The following is a 23,791-nucleotide window of genomic DNA, read 5'->3' on the forward strand; positions in this document are numbered from 1 at the left end:
TCTTCGTGCGTTTTTCGAAATATACGCTGAGAAAGCCTGTTGATTCGGCGGATGGGGAACATTGCCTAGCCGGCGTTGAACTTTCTCGATACACAAGGCAACATAGCAACACAACACGGTAAAGCACAACAAGTGGGGGGGATGCTGGGGGTGGAAAGCTCGATAGATATACAGCCACCCGTAGCAGAGAGGCGCGCGTCGCCTGCGCCACGTGCTTTTCACCCCTCCTCGGTGTTTCTCCACCTCTCCCCTTTCTCCGTCTGTCTTCCTCTCTTTCGCTCGCTCTAAACAACCCCTCTACCACTGATCGGCCGACCGTATACACCTCTGTCATTCCCCGCCCGTGGGAAACGCAGCTTCTCCCACGATACACCACGTGGTTGCTGCAACAGTTTCCACGGCGCACGTTGCGCGTGTAGTAATGCTGAGAAAGCAAAATTTCTCAATCGCTTCGTAATTTCTTTTTACGTGTTACTTAATGTAACATCATAAATAGCTTTTTATTCATAATCCGAAAACAAACTTATCAATAATTGATGAAGTGTGTAATTCAATTTAAAATTGAGATAGCAAACTATCGATTATTATATTTCTCAGTGCATTTATTTGCATTGCGTACTCTAATACGTCCTCTATCACTACTACATAATCTTTTATATGAATAATTTATAAACAGCACGATAATTTTTTAGATATTTGAGCTAATAATTTAAAAAAATATACATACAGCTATTAAATTTTACATTTTTTAAATAATATACATTACATTATCTTTTGCAAGACGTTTGATATAGTTTATCTTTAATAATTCTGCAGATTTATTCTTCATTATCCTACTATAAAACATATTAATATCAAATATATTAGTTCGCGTATTATCGACTCGGGCTGGATAAAAACATGTGCACTGAAAGCACCTGAATAATGCGTCCCAGAAGAGCTTTCAGGCGCAGCGAAACGTTATACAGTGCCTGTAGGGTTTGGTTTTGTGAGCGCCCACCCCCGGACTAACCTAAGGCAACCGGCAGGCAGGCAGGCAGGCAGGCAGGCAGCAGGCAGTCGGAGCCAACTTAGGTCTAACAACGTAACCGAGACGTGCAACCTTGTAAATAGATGTCTGGAGCGTGCCAGAGCTCGCTATCCGGCTCACTACATACGCGCGTAAGAAGGGTACAACGTTGCAGAAGTTCGCGCTGCTGTTGAGCGAACCACCCGGCGGCCCCGACGTTGTTGTACCTCGTCGTATATCTAGCTTCTTACGTGCACACGCATGCACGCCGGTAATTAGTGTCTTAATGAACCCGCGCCGCGGGTAAGGAGCTGCGCAAATAATTGCCATCATGCGCGATCTCACCGCTCGAGCACGCTTTGCACGGCGCCGCTTAGTCTTGAATGCGGGGAATAGCTGGCTTTAAGCAGGAACCGCGATTTTTTCTTCTTTTTCTTTCTTTCTTTTCTCAAGTACGATTGCGTGCGCGCGCGGAATCGTGAGACATTAATCTAATATAATTTCGACCGCGCGCGAATGTACGAATGCGCCATTGATTCGTCGCGAGTGTCGTTGTGGCATTAAATGATGCTTTAGTGCGATGAAATTGCACGTTACGAGTCCGATATGTGCGTGTGTGTAATGATACGGCGCTTTTGCTATTGATTGCGTGCAAAGCGGAATGCAGATTCAAATTATGAGTGTGATATATTTATTGTTTTGTAGGCGAAGATAAAGAAACGTATTTCGTTACATTTAGGAATTATTACAAGTATATTTGGAATACACAGAAAAATTTCAATTTCTATTAACTAGCTTTATTACCAAGATGTTTATAATTAAAAAACTATACATTGTTTTACCATATTTTTAGAGAAACATTATCTCTAAAAATATTTAATTAAAATACCGAACTATGTTAATCTATTTCACAATTCTTCGCTCTTGTTATCGTCAAGTAGAAAAGTAAAAACAATCAAAATTTTAAATGTTTCTCTCAAATAACAAAACAATAAATCAATTATGAGTTGCAAGCGAAACTTTGATTCATCGAGCGGCATCAATAATGTAATAATGATGCTTTCAGATTGTGATTAAAACTGATTCAATTTTAACCGACATCGTAAATTTTAATACTTTTTCCCGTTGTTTGTGATCCCGATTCGATAGACAAAAAAGATCTTATGCGCAAAACTTGATGTTTTTAACGATACTTGGACTATCGTAGCGCGAAGAAGCACAATGGAAGAATATTTACTGTTTTACTGTGCATTAAGTACAGTCTAACGTAGGTCCGGCCGCTAATGCACCACTCTTATTCGACTTGGAACGACTTTTTGCTTTACGACGGGCGATTTGAATTTTATACACTACGATATTTGAATTACGATGCGTCATAAAATACGATCGTTCCAACGCTTTTCGGGTCCCGTTTCTTCGAGGACATCGATTACATCTACGTATGCAAATGTTATTCCATTAATTCTAACGTCTAAATTTTTTATATTATTATATATTCAAAATTATATTTAACGATACAATATGTGAATGATTTGTCTAGAATTTGTCTACGTCTTGTATTTGTTTCGCGTAAAATTTTAATATTTTCTTCATAAGATAATTGAAAGTAAAACATAGATGTGTCATAATTATGATTATACAACGTTACAACGTTACAACGTTAAAGGCTGGAAAAATGTCTATTTAAGATATGAGGAAACATGAAGAATTTTCAAAATTAGATCGTAAGAAGTGCAAGCGTTGCGTTGCGTCGCGCTTTATTTCTACAAATATATGGATAGGTAAAAAGAAATGACGCAGCACGTGACTTCGCGCACCGCGCGGATCTACTATTATCTCCATTCTTACGCGGCATATCGCGACTTTAGCTCGACGGTGTTCATTACGTGTGTCAAGTTTCAAAGGGATAAGGGACGTCGTGGGTCGAGCCATAAGCATGACGTTCTGGCCCTTCCATTGCCTTCGTATATCTTCGCTTTATGTCCTCTCTTCTGTCCACCAGCATCACGTGTCTCTTTCACAGTTTCAGACGTTTCGTTCTTCTTTTTTTCCAGACTGAATTTCCTCCATTTTTGATTCACCGAACAGTATAAAAATTGGAATTGATGGAAGGAGAAAATCTTAGCATAAATCAAGTTATCGAACAATTCCAAGCTCATGAGCTTGTTCTTAAATGAACCCATACTAGACTCTTCTTACCTTATCTTTTACTGCATAAATTTTAGTCTCATTCAGTCCTCTTTATTTCGGATTTACTTCCGGAATCAAATGCGAGATATTTTTCTATTTTATAAATAAATATTTAAGTATATATTCTGTATGCTTAGCTTTGGAAATAAAAGAATAAACAATTATGTCACACTCGCAGATCGCACACACCTCATAATTGAATAAAATTAAAACTTTATTTAGGAGTTTATTTGATGAGTGTCAAAATTTATCCGTCGCTTTATCATTTGCGTTTACAAAGAATAGCGGTTTATTTTCTTAAATAATCGTTGCTGTCGCTTGTAGATTTTTTTTCAAGTTTATATAAATTTATAGAATTATACAAATATAAAATTTTTACACTGTGGTTAACTCGAAGCAATTGTGTGTGTGTTTTTTTTTCTATAGAAACCAATAGCATATAATTCTTAAAAAGTTGTCCACTTGGAAATAGTTCAATATTTATTAAATGTAAAAAATTTAGAATATCGATATAAATACTTACTTTGAAGAAATAGCGAACGATATATGTATGAGAAAATGTTTACATAGATTATCCATTTCACGAGCTATGTAATGTCCTAACACAGTTAGCTGTTTAGTCCCGTTTAATGGACTATTGTCCCACTTTATGCAAGTTTTTTAATATCGTTGGTAAAACGGGAGATTTCTCAAGCATGTAATTAATAAAAGCGGATGCGCGTGTAAAAGAATGAGCGCATACGAGAAGGCAGCCGGCTCTCCGTGAAATAATGTCGGCTACTTTCGCAGCCGCGGCGGACTCTGATCAATACTCACGTCTTTCGTTCCACGGTACGAGACGTGCACGTAGGAACATCCCGACGGTAGCCTCGCATCGGAAGGAAGTGAAAAAAAGAAGAAAGAGGTGGCACGGGAGGCGAAGGAGGCGACAGGGAGGGGAAGAAAAGCCGAAGGATTCCGCGAGTCTGCGGTAATCGCACTTCGCCGAAGACTCTTGCTCCGTCTTTTTCCGCCTTCTTCCCTCTCCGCCATTCTTCCTCCCTTGAAAACCTATACTCAGCACCGAAGGAGAGACGGAGGGGAATCACGTGGCCGGGACACCGGCGAATATCGAGTGGGCGGATGGCTAGAAGAGAGAGAGAAAGAGGACACACTCTGCGCGCGCATTTCGATGTGTGTGCGCTTCTCTCCCGGCAAGACTAGACACACGACGTTCACGTTCATACTAGACATTCAACTCGACGAGCATGCGTGCGACGGCCTCGTATGTGCACGGTCGCGCGCGCACACATATGCAAGACGCGAGCGTAGCGATTTAGCCAGGACACTGGCCCAGGAAGAGAGAGAGAAAGAGAGAGAGAGAGAGAAAGAGAGAGAGAGAGAGAGAGAGAGACGAGTCGTCGACGATAGTGGTAGTGAGATAGTGGTGGTGGCGATGGTTGTGGCGGTGCGGCTCGTCCTCCCTGCTACCGGCGAGATAGTACGCCGGCGGTGCAAATCGGGAGGGAGGGCACGGAGAGCTGTCGGCGGAGAGAATAGAGATCCTTGATCTCCTCCTAGGCGTTGTACGGTAGAGAAGGGCGGGAGAGCGAGGACGCTCGGATGAGAAAGTCGGAGAAGCCGCACACGGTGATACGCGGCGGAGAAGGAGGAGGTAGAGAGGGACACGAGAGAGAGCGGGCGTGTAGGCGGACCGGAGAGTGGAATTCCACGGAGGCGTGTCTTCCCCGGCGCACCAGGTGCGAAGGTGCGCGAACGCGACGTCGCCACGCCTTTTCCACGGGGCCGACGGTGGTCCGCGACCGCACGACGTCGACAGCGCCGACGACCAAGACGACGGGGACGACGGGGACGATGGGGACGACGGGGACGACGAGGACGACGAGGACGACGGCGACGATGTCGGCGTATCAGCGTGTCTTCCTTGTTCAGATACGGAGGCACCACATCTGTCCTGCTCGAACGTCTCACTACGCCTGGAACAACTCGCATCTCTTTCCCCTTCTCCCCTTTCCGCCCAGCGGCATCGCCACATTGCGATCTCGCTTCCTCTTCGCTCCTGTCTTACCCCGCGCCACCCACTCCCTAGCGGGGGTACTCTGTTAACGGACGGGTCGCGTCCGACCTACCACCGCCATCCCCACGTCCAGAATCCAGCTTCTGGTGTCAACGTCCCGGAGTTTCCACGGGCTTTTCTCCTGAATATGCACCTTCCACGCGCGCCGGGTCGCGCGGGGGACAGGGCGAGAGAAATCGGCGATGGACGGGAGCGAGGAGGATGGGGACGGACGGCGCAGCGGGATTCTTTCTGTCTTTCCCGATGCTCGCGACTGGAATGCGGGATGACAGTATTCGCCATCACGTAGCGCGCCCGCGCCTCGGTGCACGGTAAACAGAAATGAGGGAGGTCGCAGACGTGATCGTGATTTTCTCCTCTGCAAAGTGCAGCGGCAGGACCGGGTGGTACTTATTTGATGGGTGGTAGTCGATAAATTGTTTTTCGGCGAAAGGATTCGGGCCCGATGTAGGAGTGGCTAGTTCTTCAACTTTCTATTACTCGCCTTACCAATGTTATTTCCTTCATTTCCCTAGAGATTCTTCTTTAAAAACTAATAAAAAGTAGTAACAGAATATAAATTATGATGAGTAAGTTGACGTAATGTCAAAATATTGTAACGTGCACTACTTCGACATTGGCGGTTCTATCGAAAAACATTTTATAAAAACTAGTATTCAGCACAAGTGTAACTATAAATATTTCTACTTTTATCAATTTACAGTAAATTTATATTAACCGGAAGAATATACATATATATATATATAAGGCTAAATCTGGCAGTGCTTTTATCACTGGCACTTTAATTTAATACCAAATTCATTTATTTTAATTTATTTCATTTCATAATAAAATGAGAGCCATAAAATTTGTCATATGTATTTCCAAAAACGGCGAAAACTAAATATAATATAGCTAGCTTTGTTACGAAAGTTATTTTATGACATGCGCAAAAATATTCAAATATTTTCCACTTCCAATTTTCAATTTTTTCCAATGAAATCTCTAGAAACAATTAATGTATCAATCGTCACGCGTATTTTTATTGATGTGTGTTTCAAATCTTTGATCGAAATATACAGTTTTTCATATAAACTAATTAGAATAAAATTATTTTAAACATTGCAGTTAACAGTGTTTATCTATGTGAATATATGTGACATTAAATGATCCGCTTAATAAAATAGCGAGATAAAAATATAGAATTGAATAGTTGAACTTTTTCGAGAGTATTTGGTTCAAATATTAGATGGAAGGCGCTCAGACAGGATATTTCATTATAATTCGTATTAATAGGCATGTATGGAGAATGTAATGTATGTTTGAAAGCCGTATTTGAAGCTGCATAAGATTTGAATAGCTCCAGCAGATTCTATTTAAGAAAATATGAGAACTATTACTTATATATGGTTACAAGACTGAATCTTTTTAAAATATTTTCTGAACGCGTATGCTATTTTCTCATAATTCTTAATTATTCTAACTTTGGTGAATGCTTTAAATTTATTACGTTTGAAGGTATATCCACTGCGATAAATTCTGACGAGAATTTTTGTTAACAAAAAAAGTATGAAGAAAAGTTTACATATAACGTTGTACAGATTTGATATATTTGATAACATTGCTATTGTAACAGCGTCATTATTTACATTCCAAAATGCTTCATATATTAAATAATTTTGCAACAATTTTATTATTAATCTTAATACATAAAATATTTTACTCATTTTGAATGAAGTACTTATTTTGAATGAAACTAAAACTGTTATATATTATCATTACGGAGATAAAAATGTAATTAATCGTCTATTCCGAATTGGATGTTTCTAAATTTAAGAATTGTTTTAAGCTAAAAGTGATAATTTAAAGAGAGAAAGTAAAAAAGCAATAACAAATTATGAAATATTTCAAGTTCGAATTTTGTTTTTTCCTGCTAAGCAGAATCGATTTTAAAATTAACATTACAGTTATTGATTATTATCTATGATGGATTGAAAAAACTTTTCTAAATGGTATAAAAAGCAAGCCGGTTTTCTTACGAGCGTACTACACTTGCTTAGAAAGTTAATCAATTTGTTAAAACTTATTGTAAAATGCCAAACGAATTGTAAGAGATATATTCGCCCAAGTTTCTCATGCTCCTGCTTCCTGATCGTATATGCCGAGACGACAAGTTTGATTTCACCTCCGTGCGGTCCACGATGCATCGCACCATATCGCGACATTTCGCATCCTCGTAATCGTCTGTCCTCCGCCGCGGTTATTGCGTTCCTTCGTCGTTTTACCCGGGATCCTTTAGCAACGGATCGGCGATCCCCCCGCGGCTTCTCTCCGCGATCTCCTTGTTACCATCTCCAGCGAGAGACCATCCTCTTCCACCCTGCTGCCTACCTTCCGCCCACCTCCTTCTCTCGCGATTCCATTTCTACGTTGTTGAACTATAACTCTCTCTAGGAAGGCAGTGGCAGCTATTACGCCGGCTCCTAAGCTATTACGGCATCTGGGAGCCTCGTTGGTGCTGCTTCACAGAAACGACGAGGACCAAAGAGGTGGGCACGGGACGAAGAAGGCCGGAGAGGTGAAAGAGACGGGGAAAGAGAGACGGAGGGGTGAGGCGAGAGTCGGGTTAGGTGAAGTGATGTATTGAGATCCCATTGTATCCACGGAATCCCCTAAGATTGCCAAACGACGCCCTCTCCCACCACCAACCCCCGCCCCCGCCCCCGCAACCGCCACCGTCTCCCGCATCCGCTTGCATAATACGTCACCGTAGAAGGCGAATCTCCGACCTACCTCGACGCCAAGTGGAAGGAGGCGTATATTTCTCCTATGCATTCTTTTTTTTCTTGCTCGCTTTTCTCCTGCTCTCGACGTCCTTCGTCCTCCGACGTTCCTCTTCGATTTCTTCTTCGCGGATACGTGCAGTATTTATGTGGAGTGAGAGAAGATGGTTGACACACTGAGAGTTGGGAGAATTTCTCTTTTTCGGGTTTTCTGCTTGTCGTTTTTCTCATTTGCAACATGCAACAATGTTAGATGACAGTAGTGATGTTAAATTTAAGAGATATCAATTTCTTATTTCACTCCTTTTTAACATCAATAGTTTCTTATTTCTTTTCCATCTTCTCCCGATAATCGAAGGTATCGACATAATCACTGAATCGAGATCACAAACAGTAACATACAATAGTGACATGTAATATATGTATATTAAGATTTTTGAGTAGATGGATAGCAACAAAAAATTTTAACAAATCATCTGACTAAATTCAAGCATATAAGAAATCTATAGAAATATTATTTGCTCGTAAAAATAATACATAAATAAATACTTTTTACAAAAAAAAAAAAAAAAAAAAAAAAAAAATTAATGGAAAATACATGCGTAATAAAGTTCGGACAAGCGCAAACGACAAACGAGACGCGGGTATAAGAATGAATACTAAAGTAAAGCGCACATCAGCAAGAAAAGAAAACTCGAACGCGAAAAGCGAATGCGTAATAGGTAGGCGAGATAAGCGCTTGATAAAGATTTGAAACGATTGATAATATGGACTAGAACGAAAAAATTTGAACATTGAAGATGATCGGATAAAACGACCGAATGTTTGTACAAATGTCAAATGAATATTGTTAAACACAAGCATTACAGCATGAAAAATTTGTATTAGCCTAATGATTTATTTGATCAAATGTTATTATTGAATCATTAAGGCTTTGTAAAGTTAAAAAAGAATGTTGTTATATTAAATGGACTAAATTTTTATCTTGTGCTGAAATAATATTACCAAACGCGTTTCCTTAAGAAAAGTCTGTTTAGATGATTTCTTTCAAATACCACAATTGATGAAAAATCAAATCAAAACGTCGTAAACTTTATTGACGGTGCCTATTTTTACTGCTTCCATTCTCTTTCTTTCTGTCTGTCTCTCTCTCTCTCTTTCTCTCTCTCTTTCTCGTTACTCCGGCTAGTCTCATAGTCTATTCGATGCCTTTAATAATACGGCAGTGCTGCGGCCGCAACCGCGTGCAGTATTGAGAATGACATAATATCGGGTCGCCCTCTGATATTGCCAAGGTTCGCGGTGGCGGCGTTGGTGGATAAAAGGAAAAGAGGACGGGGGGAAGAGCCGATAGGGGACGAGACCGAGAGATGAGACGCGAAGCGCGAGAGCGACAGATGCCGAGCGGGAGAAATTCAAATTTTTGCGCGGATGCCTGTGACGGTTCAGCAGCGACGCCGTTCAATAACAACCTTTATTATTTTAACGATCTACGTCCGCGGTCTCCGCCACCTTTACACGGCGACCTCGTGCGTGTGATGCTGAGGAGATCTGCCTTCGGTCAAGCGGGATCGTCTGTCTTCCGATCAATGGTAGTCGTCGATTTTCCGCAAAGTGATTACACATCCGTATTTTCCGATGAAATCTCGGGTGAATTTTTTAAGCCGCGTGCTGAGTTTCTATCTTATCACATTAATCTCAGAATGCTGAAATTGTGTTTTTTTAAATCTACAAACAATTGCTTTCTGGTTATAATACATTCTAAAAGTATTTATTTTTAGTTTTTCAAAAATGTACTTATTGTTTAGTGGAAAGACTATAAATACGATAGATGTAGAAGGGTATTTCAACGGTGATCATTACGTAAGTCAAGTGCACATGGCAAGTATCCACGATATTTCCGATACACGTAAATCAATAAGAACCGCTTCTCCGTGTACGAACAGAAGCCAAAGTTAGCATTTCCTATGACTGCTATGTGCTATTGCAATTTAGTTAAAAATAAAACGTCTTTTATAACGATCGCTATATTATTAAATATTGATCTGTCTTTTTTTGTCATTCTGAAAAACCACATGCTGATCTTTCTATCATTGCTCTCGCATATACGTTGATTATCGTAACAATAATGACTCGATGTTTCTTCACAAAGTTCGAGGTTTATCTTTTGCAATTGACGACTGAAGCACATATTGACAGAATGTCAATCGTCGTAAATAATTCAATTTGTCATTCTTTGCATTTATTCTTGTGACAACGTTTAAAATATTTTCAGTCAGCTTGAGGATTTAATTTTCAATTATTTTGGAATTAGTGGTTAATTCCAAAACATTCAATGATTTCATAAACAATTTTATTGTCCTGCATAAAATGTACAAGTGTAGAATTATGGAAGTAAAGTAACTGAATGCTCGCGCAATTGCATATGTGATCGTCATTATTACATGAGGATTACACGAGGATTCTTGCATCGAGTTCGCGGGAGTGAACGCGGCTTTTAATTGGCGAACAGCCAATCTGCTATTCAATGTACAAACGAATACAAATATCGACGTCGCGGGTGACCTGCAAATGCAATTTGCTCATCATCGCGACCACGGCACGACACACGAAGGGCGTTCGGGTTTGTATGAGGATGAGATCGATATTTGGTAAATATTTGTAACGAGTCGAAACAACTGATCGAAAGGCCCGAATGCGGAATATGTGTTAGAGACATGCGCATTTTATAGCGAGCGACCAAAATATCATGTGATTTTAATTGATCGACGTTGTCGTGCGCGGCAAGTTTTAATTGATTCCGACACAAATAGTTGATGATTGGATTCTGCGGAGAAGCAACTAGCGCATAATATATTATTGTTATAAAGAACATTCAACGAATTTACGTCGTGCAACTGTAAATCTATGCAAAAACATTCTTAGGTTTAAAAGAAAAATGCAATATTGAATTTCTCCGTGAACATTCCTTGAAATAGGTATTTCATTAAACACGCACACTTTATCACTATCATTGCGGTAGAGTGGACAAAAAGTTTCACTGCATTTTCATCGAAACCGGAAACAAAATAAAACTTGAGACAAAATTTCCGAGCAGGAATTTCTGTAGGGATATATTCCAGGACACATCGGCGCCGAATGTTCTCTACATGAGACAATATTTCTATAGAAAACGCTGAGAAAATAGTTTAAATATATTTTGGACATTTTTGTAGTATTTTACAATGTTTACATAATAATTAATAAACAACAAGCATTTTGCTTTATCCTGTTTTAGATAATATTTATTCTTTTTATTGGTTATTTCTTACGACATGAAAACATTTTTTTAATATAAACTAAAATGCTAAAAATATTATATTTTTTCTTATATAGAAACATAAAGTTCCTACAAAATCTTCGCGCGCGTGCGCGCGAACATTCATAATTGTCAGTTTTATATCTAAGTGATAAAAACCATGCGTATCGACGTTATTAAAGTGTCATGAAAACTCACGATATATTGGGCAATATTGATTACGCGTCGATAAAATTATATTTAAACAAATACATTTGCATACGTCATCGATGCTATAGTCATCTTGATATGAGCAGACGTCGATATATTACAGCTTGCTGATGTCCACAATTTGCAACTATACATTCATAGAATGATATTATAGATAAGAGGAATATCTGAAAGTGTTTGCTAGGGGGGACTGGTTATATTTTATCATATTTTTTTTCTTTAAACGTATAGTATCAAAAAGAATATATCATAAGCAGATGACACAAATTTTGGAAAAAATCTCAAGTTGCTCACAATTCGACTTTTCTATTGTGAAGCTGTCATCGAATTTCATCGATTCATGGCAGTTGAATAATCGATTACAGAAATTGTTAACATATATTACAAATGAAAATTGACACGTAAAACTAGACGTTTTCACTTGAGAGATTAAGGCTCGTCGTAAAGGTCTTGAAGCGTTACGATAGAGTTGCTATGTACACAGCGATATCCGACAACATCGAACAAACACATGGCCGATGGGAATTTATTTTCCCGGCTGGATTGTAATACCGGGTTAAGGTTTTGCGAGATACGCGAATAAACAATTCTAACATATGTTCTGTGTCACTTGTCATACGGTTTTGCGGGTAACCGACTGCGCTGGTTGATTGCAAAATCGGCAGCCGCGTGATTATATTTTTGTGAAGTAGCAGGATGATTTCGTTGCCATCTGTATGTCAATCTTTTCTAAACTTATTCGTGTACCGTGTAAAATGTTACAATTTGGAAGGTTCATGTATTTTTTATTGTTTTTTTATAAAGTACATAAAATATATATTATCTACGCAGAGTTACATCAATCTGAATATTTTAATAAAGTTGATGAAATATAATATTTACTTGTGTGCCAGCATATTAAATAAATAATACAATAAAAAAAATAATACATGTGCAAAAATAAACTTGTATATCCAATCTATATTGAAATAAAGTTTCAGGTTTATCTAGTAATTTTAACATGCTGTTTAATATAATATGTTAAATAATATGTCTTATGACACGATAACTCTCTCATGAAGTAATCCAATTTTTATTTCTTTACATAACTGGAAAGCAAGATTAAACTGCATCCATTTCGTTAAGAAATATCGCGAACTGAATAGAGAGACGCGCTTAGAGTTCTTGGACTAGCAGGATATGAAGCTAGGCGGGTGAAAGCGCAACTCCTCGGAAAGTTCGCGCTCACGGAAGCGGCACGATAAAGCCGTCAATTTTCACCCTCAATACCGTTTGTCTCCGGAAAAGAAAGAAAAGTAAGCCCGGGGGGGGGGAGGAGGAGAGAGAGAGAGAGAGAGGGGGGAGAGGGGGAGAGAGAGCTCGTCGGAAGGCGGGAGACATTTATTACGACTTTAACTGGACTTTGTGTTTATTCAGCGACTGTTGCTCTCGTTTACCGTCTCCCGTCGGCCCTTCGAAGTTTCGCAACATCGAAGCGAACTGCGTGTACTCTCCGCAACCTCTTCCCGGCGCGGAATTCCCGGCACGTAGGGTGACCGTCCGATTCTGCCACTTCAACCCCTGTCACGCGAGCCACCCTTCGCGGCAGAGAATCTTTCACTTTATACGCCGTGGACAGTGATCTCGTTGCCTTCGATCCGCCTCATCCTAACCTCCTCCCATGTCCTTCCTTTTGAATATCATTTCGCGGCTGTCTACTTGCATCGTCTCTTGCTCTTGTTGGTAGCGCGACCTTTTCCGATGTACAACTTCCTCAATCCATTTCGAACGGTCGTCTTTGAAAAGAAACTTATTCCGATGTAATTCTTTCATGATTGTTAAAACTTTCAAAGGAATATGTAAAGAAATAGATGTGGAAATTGTATTGAACAAAACTATATACAATATTGTTCGTTTTTTTTTCTCAATCAAAATCCATTATTTTTCACTTTATCAAGCTCAGCATTCTTCGTCTTCTTCGAGTCTTTTAATTTACTTTAGATAGCTTCCTGGCCTCATCAGGAAAATTGATGGATTTTAAAAGCACTATCTTTGCTTCTTCTATGTTTAAGCTCCGTTTATAGAGTCTTAATCCCTCGAATTCTTCGAATTTAACAAGATAAAGTTTTATGAACATTTGCTGCCTCATGAAATTGTTCTCTATTGCGATTTACTATATTTAGAAATGAGAATAGTTCCATGTTAGTCCCTTTAAATGTACACAACAGAGAAAATGTATCTAAATTCTAAAGACAGATACACTAATAAAAGTAAAAAAATATAATATTTAAATAAGTATAAAAATTTGTGGAAAATTATAAAAGTAAACAAATGCTGTAATCTGCGAGATTCAGCGATCGCAAACTTTTATGTTATACACGCATCAAAATCATCGCATTCTGTTTTCGCTTTGCGATTCTCCATTGACGCGAGGATTCGTGATGCGAAACACATCGAGCGGAAGAAACGAGCGCAACTTGGAAAACTCGTCCCGTAGCGTCGGATCACGCGCGCGCGCGGGCGCGCGCGCGGGAAGCAAAGTAAAGACAATCGCGTACAATTGGCACATGAAATTTAAAGGAGGGGTGGCTTGCTGTGCGGGTGGAAAGGCCGGCTCACTCAATATACCCGCGATGTTCGAGCCCTTATTCTTTTCTCGTCCTTCCGCCTCGCTGGAAATTTACATTTCCTCCCTGCTACTGGAACTGTCTGTTTATCCCGCTTTCTTTTAAAGAGCCGCTGGTGGCTACGCTCCCTCTCCTACCGTCGCCTCTCTCATACTTCCGTAAATCCCTCTTTCGCGCCAGACCCCCTTCGACACCGCCCTTCGAGAAGCCCGCAGCAGCACCTCATCTTGCGCTACACAGAGACAATCCTCCATTTACGGCGTAGATTACGCTTCGTTGGCCGATAATCGAAAATATGCCATCGAATAACGCCCCGGAATTATTTGTAGCCTCTTTCAGCCATCTCTTTGGCGATGAGAGACAATCGGCCTCGAAAGAAGGGTCGCAAGATCATGAAGGATCGTGCTGGTTGACAGGCCGAATTTTTCAAATATTTTTAATTATGCGGCAGTTTTAAGCGAGGAAAATTTTTTGTCCCGCTTACCGTAGAATTATCAATCGACTGCAACGCAAGTAGCGCATTGTTACTTAAATCTCGAAATGATTGCTATTACTGCAAACATCAAGATATGCGCACGAGTATTTTTAATTTTGATATTTTAATAAACATTTACTTAGAATTAGAACTTAGTTATTAGACGTCACTGTGAAATTTATTGTATCGCTGTCGTATAAAATTGCATAAACTCTCCACATTAGCGCGAAAGTGGGAATTTATTTAAGCCAAACTTTATATTCTGCCCGTCTCATTGTACACATTATCATTTAATTCTCCTCCATGTCGCATCGCGGTGCACTCGACATTTCAGCGCAAAGGGCTAGAATTTATTTAATTCAAACTGCAGGTAATATATTTCTCTTATAAATATTACCGCTCCATTACGAAAAGCCGCTCGCGGATCTCGCGCGCATGTGATGCTTCGTTGCCATCGTACCCGGTGGTTTATTAAAACATTCAATTTCGTATATTACTCGCTGTCTCTTATCACTTGCGACGGAAGCATACTTTGCCGCGCGCGAAAAGTGGTGGATTCTCTCTCCCGCGACATCCGATTGCGTCGTTTCGAAAGAGTCGCTCAATAAACGAAAGAGGGATCAGCACTCGCGGTGGGACGTAATCCACGGATCAGATGCCGAAATCAGCGGGTAATTGACGCAATTTCTCCCACTTTTCTCCCCCGCTCGCTGCGATTCACCCTCGTAAGGATCTCGCGAGCTCTTAGATCGAAAGACCGATGGAGACGTCGAGAGTGCGAAAAACAGAGATAAGAGAAAACGGAGGATGTCGTTGTTAAGAGACCACAATTTCTTTTCCTCGAATCGCATTCGGCCCGTGCGACTCTCAGGAGAAGCGAACCTTTAATAAAGAGCTTAAGCGAGCTAAATAGAAACATTTTTCCGTCGGCTTGGCTCCATTCGCTTCTCAGCTTTTAGCTTCGCTGCAATGAAATGAGTCCCGGCTGCTCGTGCATAAGTAATCCGCAGATGAAGGTATCCCGGCCTCCATCTAGTCGTCTTCCTCCGCTTTTTTCCCAGAAAGTTACTACGCCGACGTGTATCGCCTCCGTGACTCTTTAAAAATCCTCGTCGGATCCATCCGCGCTAACATGCATCGCTGGATTCGGCAACATTGTTTGAGAACGAGCATTGTGTGAGAATATATCTCTCTGTATCAAGTGAGTTTAATACAATTCCAGAATCGAATATGATTGGATAGTGATATTGAAATTAAATACAGAATATATAATACTGAAAAAAGATTCACCATGATATCAAATTTCAAAAGGAAAAGAAATGTCACAGTATAAAATGTTGTTGTGTTAAAAATATGAAAAAATGTGCATCAAATTTGTAATTGTGAACAAGCATCAAAAGTATCGTAAATATCAATGTTATAAGCAAATAACTCTTACGTCACCTACAATTTCCGGAACACATCGTCGGCGTTACGAAATCCCAAACAATCCATGTATCTTTTCAAACTACGTCGCAAAAAAGAGATCGGAGAAGGGGTGCGAGACCGTTAATCACGCCGGCAAATTCTTCGCACCACATTTTTCATTGACGTTCCGCAGAACGGAGCCCGCGTGTCGGCGGTGTGGCAGGCGCGCCAAGGAAGCAAAAGTGGCAATCGTTGGTTGGCGCTCGAAGCTGCCTGTCGAGGGAAGGATTCAGTAATTATTCGCCGTAGGCTTGAAAAATTGTCGTCTAATCCTGGAATCGATAGTCCTATGGTGGCACGTGAGAGCGTAAGGAATAGTCGCCCCCTTCTTCGTTCGCGCATTCCCTTTTTTCCATGATCAGCGAGGGTGGAAAGTTGTCTGTTTGGAAGAAATCGCGCTGTATCATATCGCATATATGTATATATATAACGAGAATGCAGTACTTATTATCTCCATTTATTATTGGATAAGCACGTGAAAGAGCTATTAATAAAATAGTATAATAAAAGTATAATTGAAGAATTGTATGTAATTACAATATTGCAGATTTATATTTATCTTTTTAATCATTTACAGAAAATAATTTTTTAATTGTATACGTAATTATAGTATTGTTATGTAAATAAAATTTGTTAGGCTTGAAAATGTATAAAAATGAGAATTAACTGCAAGAAGATTGTGATTAGGAATGATTGAAAACCCGTAATTTTTTCTTTTTTCAGAAAATATATTTCTCTAAAATGTAGATAAGAAAAGATCTTTATATTAAATTGCAAGGTTAAGTAAGGAGGATTATACTTTCTCTTTCTTTACATTCTTTCAAAGAATGTTTTAATCTTAAATCTTTTTCCTTGTCTGAACGATGTATATGCGTCCTACATACAATAAATATGCGAAAAAAACTAAAAAAAAAAAAATGATCAAGAATTATTCGGGACTCTCAAAAAGCTTATCAATTTTCAATTTTTTCATTTTTCGTTATATTTACAATGCTTCGTTCAAAAACCATCCTCCAAAAATGTAGAGCAGAACTTTGTAAATACCCGCGCATTATATGAATAATAGTCAGTGGAAAACCGCCGAGATATAGCGTGAAAAGAGAAAGAGTATGAAAATTTTGGGGTGTCGATGAATATATACGCTTCACATATCCAATCATTTCCTTATTACGATATCGATATGTTACTTTTATAATACGACAACGTTGTGGGGCGTCTCTGATCCTGTACAGTAATACTCGCCTTTCGTCTCCCTTTGCGTAAGATAGAGAAGGTTCCTTAGATTTGCGAACGTGGTTATCGATTTTAGGGTGACTGTCCTTTCTTTTTCTTCTTTATTTCAATGCAACATCGACGTTTTTCTTATACCTATAATATTATAATATATCGAATCGAATTATTTAAACACTACAATCTTATTTATTTAGACAAACTTTAATCTGGAAGAAAAGTGAAAACAATATTGAGATTGTTTTAAAATATTTAGCAAAGTCAATTCCAAGTTTATCGCATTAGAAATAGTGAGTGAGCGCAATCGAAATGCCTTTCACGTTGAGAACTCATCTATAAACGACTACACCGATCTGCGCTACATATCGTAGCCAACAGCCTTACACTTACTTATCTCTCCCCGAATCCACGTACTACATTTAGTAGCGCCGATAAACGTCTGCGACGTCTGGTAAGTTCCGCATCAGGAATCCCCGTCCGGATGCCTCTACTCTTCCCTGAGAGAAATTCTTCCTCGCCATCGCAACCGTACATAGGTGTCACGACCTGTGCACGCACACACACACACACACACACATACTTGGAGACTGGATTAAATAGAGGACGGAGGATTTACCCCGGTAATCGGCTCGTCTCGCGAGCTTGCGGGCGATGTATAATTTATAAAACGGCATTAAATTGTCTATGTCGCAACGGCGATGGCGACGGCGGCTTCTGGCTCGCGACGCTCGCTTCTTCGAGGGATATATACGAGTCGCGGTCGGATGGAGGGTGAATTCGGGGGGCGGCGTGGAGCGGAGGAGGACATATTAGCTCGACTTAAGGCGTGGCGTAATGATCTGCAGGCGAAATCGTCTTATTCTGAGCTCGCGGCAGGCATCGAAGGGGTGGCATCGAGGGGGTTGCGGGCAGTCAGGCGAAAATAAGTGCGAGCTACCCTCTCCACGGGCACCCTTGATTGTGGACCATGACTCCTCTCGCGCGGTCCTGTGTCGCAGTATAAAGTAATGTCTCCGCCGCGGAAGTAGAGAGGGAAGCGACGGGAGCGGGAGGAAGGGTAAGCTTTAAAATCGGCATCAAACGCCACCCTCGCCGCAAATTTTTATTCATTGACACTACACGGCTGAGCACCCTCGAAACTCGCAGGCTAAAAGGTGGAGGTTAAAGTAGTTCGCTCTCATCGTCCGTCTCGTCGACGGTGGTGAATTATTCCTGCCGAGTAGGAGTCGCTTCAAAATTGCGTGCAGTCCAAAGCGACATATTTTGATCCATAAATGTTTCGCATAACGACATTTCGTCACACATCTAATTATATTTCTAATATCGACTGCCGAAAATCCAGTATGTAGATTACTTCAGATTATATCGTGCAATGACGTTAATGATTAATTCTAATATATAAGACATTGGTACAGAATAAATTTATAAAATGTTTTATTTGTCTGATTTTTTTTTCAAAAACAACGGCAAACTTTATGGCAAATGTGAATGGCAAAAATCGTGAGGTCGGAGAAGATGTATTTGCGGGTCAAGAGAACAATGTTCTCAAAGACGGCGGAGCGGTTCTTATAAATTCAGCGCGAATTTACTGCGGAGCTATGGATCAAGCCTCGAGCATGGGGTATCCGCGGGTTGGATTAGGGACGAAGTTGCAATTCACTTCGATATATTTACTGTGAGAACGGTCAGGCTCCACAGGAGTGTGGCCATCTAAGTACGGATGGACAGACCGGTGGTCGGTTTTTCCCTTTACCTTTTAGAGTAAATAAGGATCCACCTCTCGTACATATATGGACGTGTATATTTTTGCCGATAGCACACGCACGTTCGCACAGTTGCGATCCATACGTGCCAGCTTCCTTCGGGTTTCCTCTCTGCCTTCGCAGTGATTTATGGAGTTTTCCTCGACTGGCAGCTTTATCCTTGCCCTCGATTCTCGGATGTTCAGCAAAATGAGGGTATTTCCGCGATATGCGTATTATCGAGCGTGTCATGACATTCGCAGAATATTACCTGCATCTTCATCTCTCGTGTTGATGTATATCTCGTCAAAAATAGAGTAACATCGATATCAATTTATAAGCAGAACACAACTTAATAATTTTGAAAAATTGGTCGAAGAAATTAATATAATTTTTGCAATTAACGAGCTCAATTTCAAAAAGTGAAATTCGGATGATTTATGTTATTGAGTGAAATTTTCATCCGATTAGTTCAATTTAAGTTTTATAAATCTATTCACTATGGAACAAGTTTTTATCTAATAATTTTTATTAAGTTTTAAGATAGTGGTTAAGTATATTCGCCAAAATTTTATAAGCATATTATGAAACTTTAATGTAACTAATTTTATAAAATTAATATTTCAAATTATGTCGATTACATAATAACTGGTTTTAATTTGGACTTTTTGACAAGTAATCTCAAAGAATTGAAGATAGAAAGAGGTAAAATCTTTCTTGTATATATACGCATAGGCTTGCGTAACTAATTGTGTTAACATGATTATCTTTCTTTACATCTTATGATCCCGAAAAAGGAAACAAACGTAAAGTCTCCGTATGCGTGTAAAGCCCAGTAAACCTCTTAAGCTTAACTGTAGAGCGTCCAAAGTTACCTTTTAGTGGGTGATTAGCAAAACCGAGCACACCTTTTCAGCGGCCAATTACAGGAGATTTCGACATAATCCTATTATCTACATTAGCTTATTATTGCATAACTGTATCTGGTCGTATCAACCGCTTACAATTAGTCGTGGATGTCTATAGGATTCCTGTATAGGACGATTTTTAAGCTTATTTCTGAACTAACATTATTTATTCTTTTTCAAGCCTTTTCTTGGACGTGCAAAAATTGATTCGAATTAAGCTCACATATTCATAAAAATATTCTATGTAACATACGCTGTTTATCAAAAATATCGACACACCTCAAAGCAAGCTTTCCCACCCAATGAAACTTTGCTATGCTATAAAGAGTAAATAAAGAAGTGATGACATCACAGTACAAGAACTATCGATTTGAGAAAATTTATATATTTTAAATGTTACAGACTAATATTTTGTAAGGCCAAATGTCACGAATCTAAAATTATTTTATCGGCGTGCATCGATTTTATATTAACAGTTATTATTATTGTTATTATTAATAATTTTTAATAGTGTTGATTTAATTATCGGCATCGCATCAAAAGAAATCGACGAAAATATACACAATCGTTACATGTGACTGCAATTTTTGCATTGACGAGCAAACTTGTGGACAGCAAAAGTTGCGTCTATCTAAAAGCAATATTTCCTATTTAATCCGTTAATTCTCAGTTACGGATAAGATTTGCGCCGTTGCGCATGTTGCAAATGTTATGAACTTATTTCGTTCCAGGATCAACGAATTGCAAGAATCGTTCGACGTTTCTTTCCGGGCAACTAGCGAAGGAGGATTTGCTCCTTGGCAAACCTCTCTTATCTGCACAGGCAGAGATTTTATTTAGATCCCGACGATCCACCGGTTGGCTATAAATGCGAAACGCTTTGCCCGGCTGGCTGGCCGGCCAATCATGCAGGATAGGCGAGAACGAGCGTTAAGGGCGTTAGGGCTATCCGGTGTCCACACCTCTGTTGTCAGCTAATGCCCGGCCATTGTGAAGGGTCGCTCGTAAGCGTAGCGAATCTCCTCGAAAGGTGTTGCTGGTGCCCTGTGGGGAAAAGGAGTGGGCAGAAGGGACGGAAGCACGGAAGGCTCGGTAAAAAGCGGGGAAGACAGAAGAAGTCAACCGTGTGCGCGAGTATTGGTGCGAGTTCCAGGTTTCACCCCCTTGCCTTGTTCACCCTCGGTGGCTATCGGTTGACGACAATCCGGCTAAATCTCTTCCACCATAAACGGCTAAACAAAGAGGTCCATTCTTCAAGACCGGCAGCCGCCGCGGACCTCTCCCTCGCTTCGTTCCATTCGGACGGCTGCTCTTATCGGACACTGTCCACCACTTACGATCATCCATCTGGATCTCCTTCTTTTCTAAAACGAAAAGCCCGAAGCCACGAGATAGCGCCGGCTATTGTTCGCTGGATTTTTTCGCGATACAACTGTACCGGTTACGCCGATAAATCATCGTTAATCCGTAGAATTTGTGTCGGAACCTAATTGGGGGATTCGAACCGAAAGATATACCACAAGATTTAAGTCCTTCACTCTCTTTTGCACAATTCGGTTGTGTTGTCAGCAGTTTTGAATTTATTCAGTATCGTTTAACGTACAACGCGTGACAGAGAAACAGACGTATTAACATGAAATGAGTATCATTATAATAAAATTTGACAATAATTTGGTAAGAGAATTTTAGAAAAAAATGCTTATGTTTTTCTCAAAATTAAAAATACATCGAGGTCCTCCAAGTGAAAGTGGTAAATTGTACGGCGAGACGAAATTTTGGGCGATCGCCAGTGAACGAGGTTTTAACGTCGCCGAAGTACACTTCATATTTTAAATCCCAATCGAGGTATCTCGGATCGATGGCGACTGCAGATATGGACACGGGATTGAGAGACGCAGTAAGGAGCTACACGGATACGCGAGGACAGTTGAAACAGAGAAATCCTTAGTGTATTTCGTGTAAGTAGGTATCAACTGGAGGAGACAACGCGATCGTCGCGAGAGAAGGATAGAGCGAGAGACGACCAGAGAATGGCCCTCTCGGTACCATAATAAAAGAAGGCAGATTAATGCCTTCGGTCTTGAATCCAATCAACATTACTCCGACAATAGTCCGCCAGCCAATACCCGTTCTATCCTGCTCGAACTGATATTATCAACATCGCCCGCTCTATCCGCCCCGCTTTCCGTAAGGCAGTCATCCCCTAACATCTTTCTCTACCCTCGCGCACTGGCTTCTTCGTTCCGTCGCACCGCCATCACCACCCGGAGAGACACCTCGCTCGCTCTCTTAATTTCACGAACGGATGATAAGTATGCTAACAAGAGAACCACCAGCACGGATACAGGGGGAACTGGAGACGCCTTAAAGTCGAATTAACGCCACGCTCACATAAACGCCCGTCGACTTCTCCGTTAATGTTAATGTCTACCAGAGGCCATTAGCCGATCGAACCCGAGTCCGGGAGAGTTGATCGACATTCATTCAGGCCGAACGCTCGCTTCCAGGCCGCCTCCTTAATCGCCAATACGATAAATCAACTCGGAAAAAAAACGCTGTACCAGTGATCCATGTCACGCGTAGCGATATTTTTGAGAACGTCTACAAAAATTGTTGTTGAGAAAATTTTTTTCTCCGCCATAACTAGAATTATTAAATTCAGAAGAGAACCAAAACACACAGTTTTCTGTTAAAAATAGTAACATTTTCTGTTTGATATTTTAGCATATCGTACACATAACAATTAACAAGTTACATTAGAGTCATGCTTAAGTAAACAAATAATGGCTTGCATCAGCAAACTTTGACGTGTAAATATAAGAAAAATGCTCGATTAACTCTTCTACGTAGATGCAAAACTCGATGATGTCATTGCTGCTCAATGCAATGCAGATGTCTGATGATATCAAAGATGCGATTGTCAGTGTTGCCAGAGAATTTATAAAAAGACTTTATAAAAAGACAAAAAAAAATGGGTAAAGTTATACGTACATTTAGAATTATATTGTAAGTTAATTATTACTGTGATAGTAAATTTTTTATTGAGATAATGAATGAGTAAATTAATAATAGGAATATAAATTATTATTTATTTTAAATTACTCGTAAAGAATGTTAAATATTCTTTTTTTTACAAAACATTTTTCTCAAATAGAATTAAATAAACATATTCTAAATATAATAACAGAAATTATAGTTTGAAGTCAACGAGAATAAAAACTTAACATTGAGATCGTTAGAAATTTTTACATATTTAGTTGCGATTTTTTTATCACATTATTAGAATTCTACTATTATATATCATGAAAATGTATTGAGGCCGAAAATCTATTGACTTTTAGTGTAAAGTTTAAACTATTGAAAGTATGCAAAATTTTTTTTTTTTTTAATTATATTAATATTTATTTCCGTATTCTAATTATATTAATAATTCTGCAAATTTATTCTGCACTTTATACAAATGCAAAGTATGTTCATATCATGCCATAGTAGTGGTCTTCATCGTCCAAGATGAAGACAACGCAACGATACAGTACAGTGGTCAGTTTTCCTTTTCCCCCTCCTCCAATACCAACGCAGGGGGACATTTCGGCAATCTATAAAGGAATGTTTTACGAGGGCGAGATAATGCGATGAAAGATGCGAACAGCGAGCAGTCATGCCTAAAGAGTATGTGTAACCGGACCATCCGCCCTCCTTCTTTCACGGATTTGCCTGACCCCCGCGGTTCCGCGGCCAAAGAAGGGGTGGCAGCGAGAGGACGGCCGAGGAAACGGTCCGTCGACGGTGGTCCACGACTATAATATATCAATTCCGT

At 39.9% G+C, this 23,791-nt stretch overlaps 1 protein-coding gene and 1 long non-coding RNA gene across 11 annotated transcripts in view; one reads left to right on the plus strand and one right to left on the minus strand.

Annotated features, from left to right (window-relative positions):
* The window catches only part of LOC105676570 (forkhead box P), a 286,205-nt gene that overhangs the window by 145,919 nt on the left and 116,495 nt on the right, over positions 1 to 23,791 (plus strand). The gene's annotated exons all lie outside the window — the stretch shown is intronic.
* LOC105676620 (uncharacterized) lies at positions 2,155 to 4,289 on the minus strand. Its single transcript, XR_001101423.2, has 3 exons — positions 3,723 to 4,289; positions 3,209 to 3,292; positions 2,155 to 3,064 (listed from the first exon to the last, which is right to left on the minus strand). It is a non-coding gene; the product is annotated as an uncharacterized lncRNA (long non-coding RNA).

Source organism: Linepithema humile, chromosome 5 (genome assembly GCF_040581485.1).
Source record: "Linepithema humile isolate Giens D197 chromosome 5, Lhum_UNIL_v1.0, whole genome shotgun sequence".
Classification (NCBI taxonomy): Eukaryota; Metazoa; Arthropoda; class Insecta; order Hymenoptera; family Formicidae; genus Linepithema; species Linepithema humile.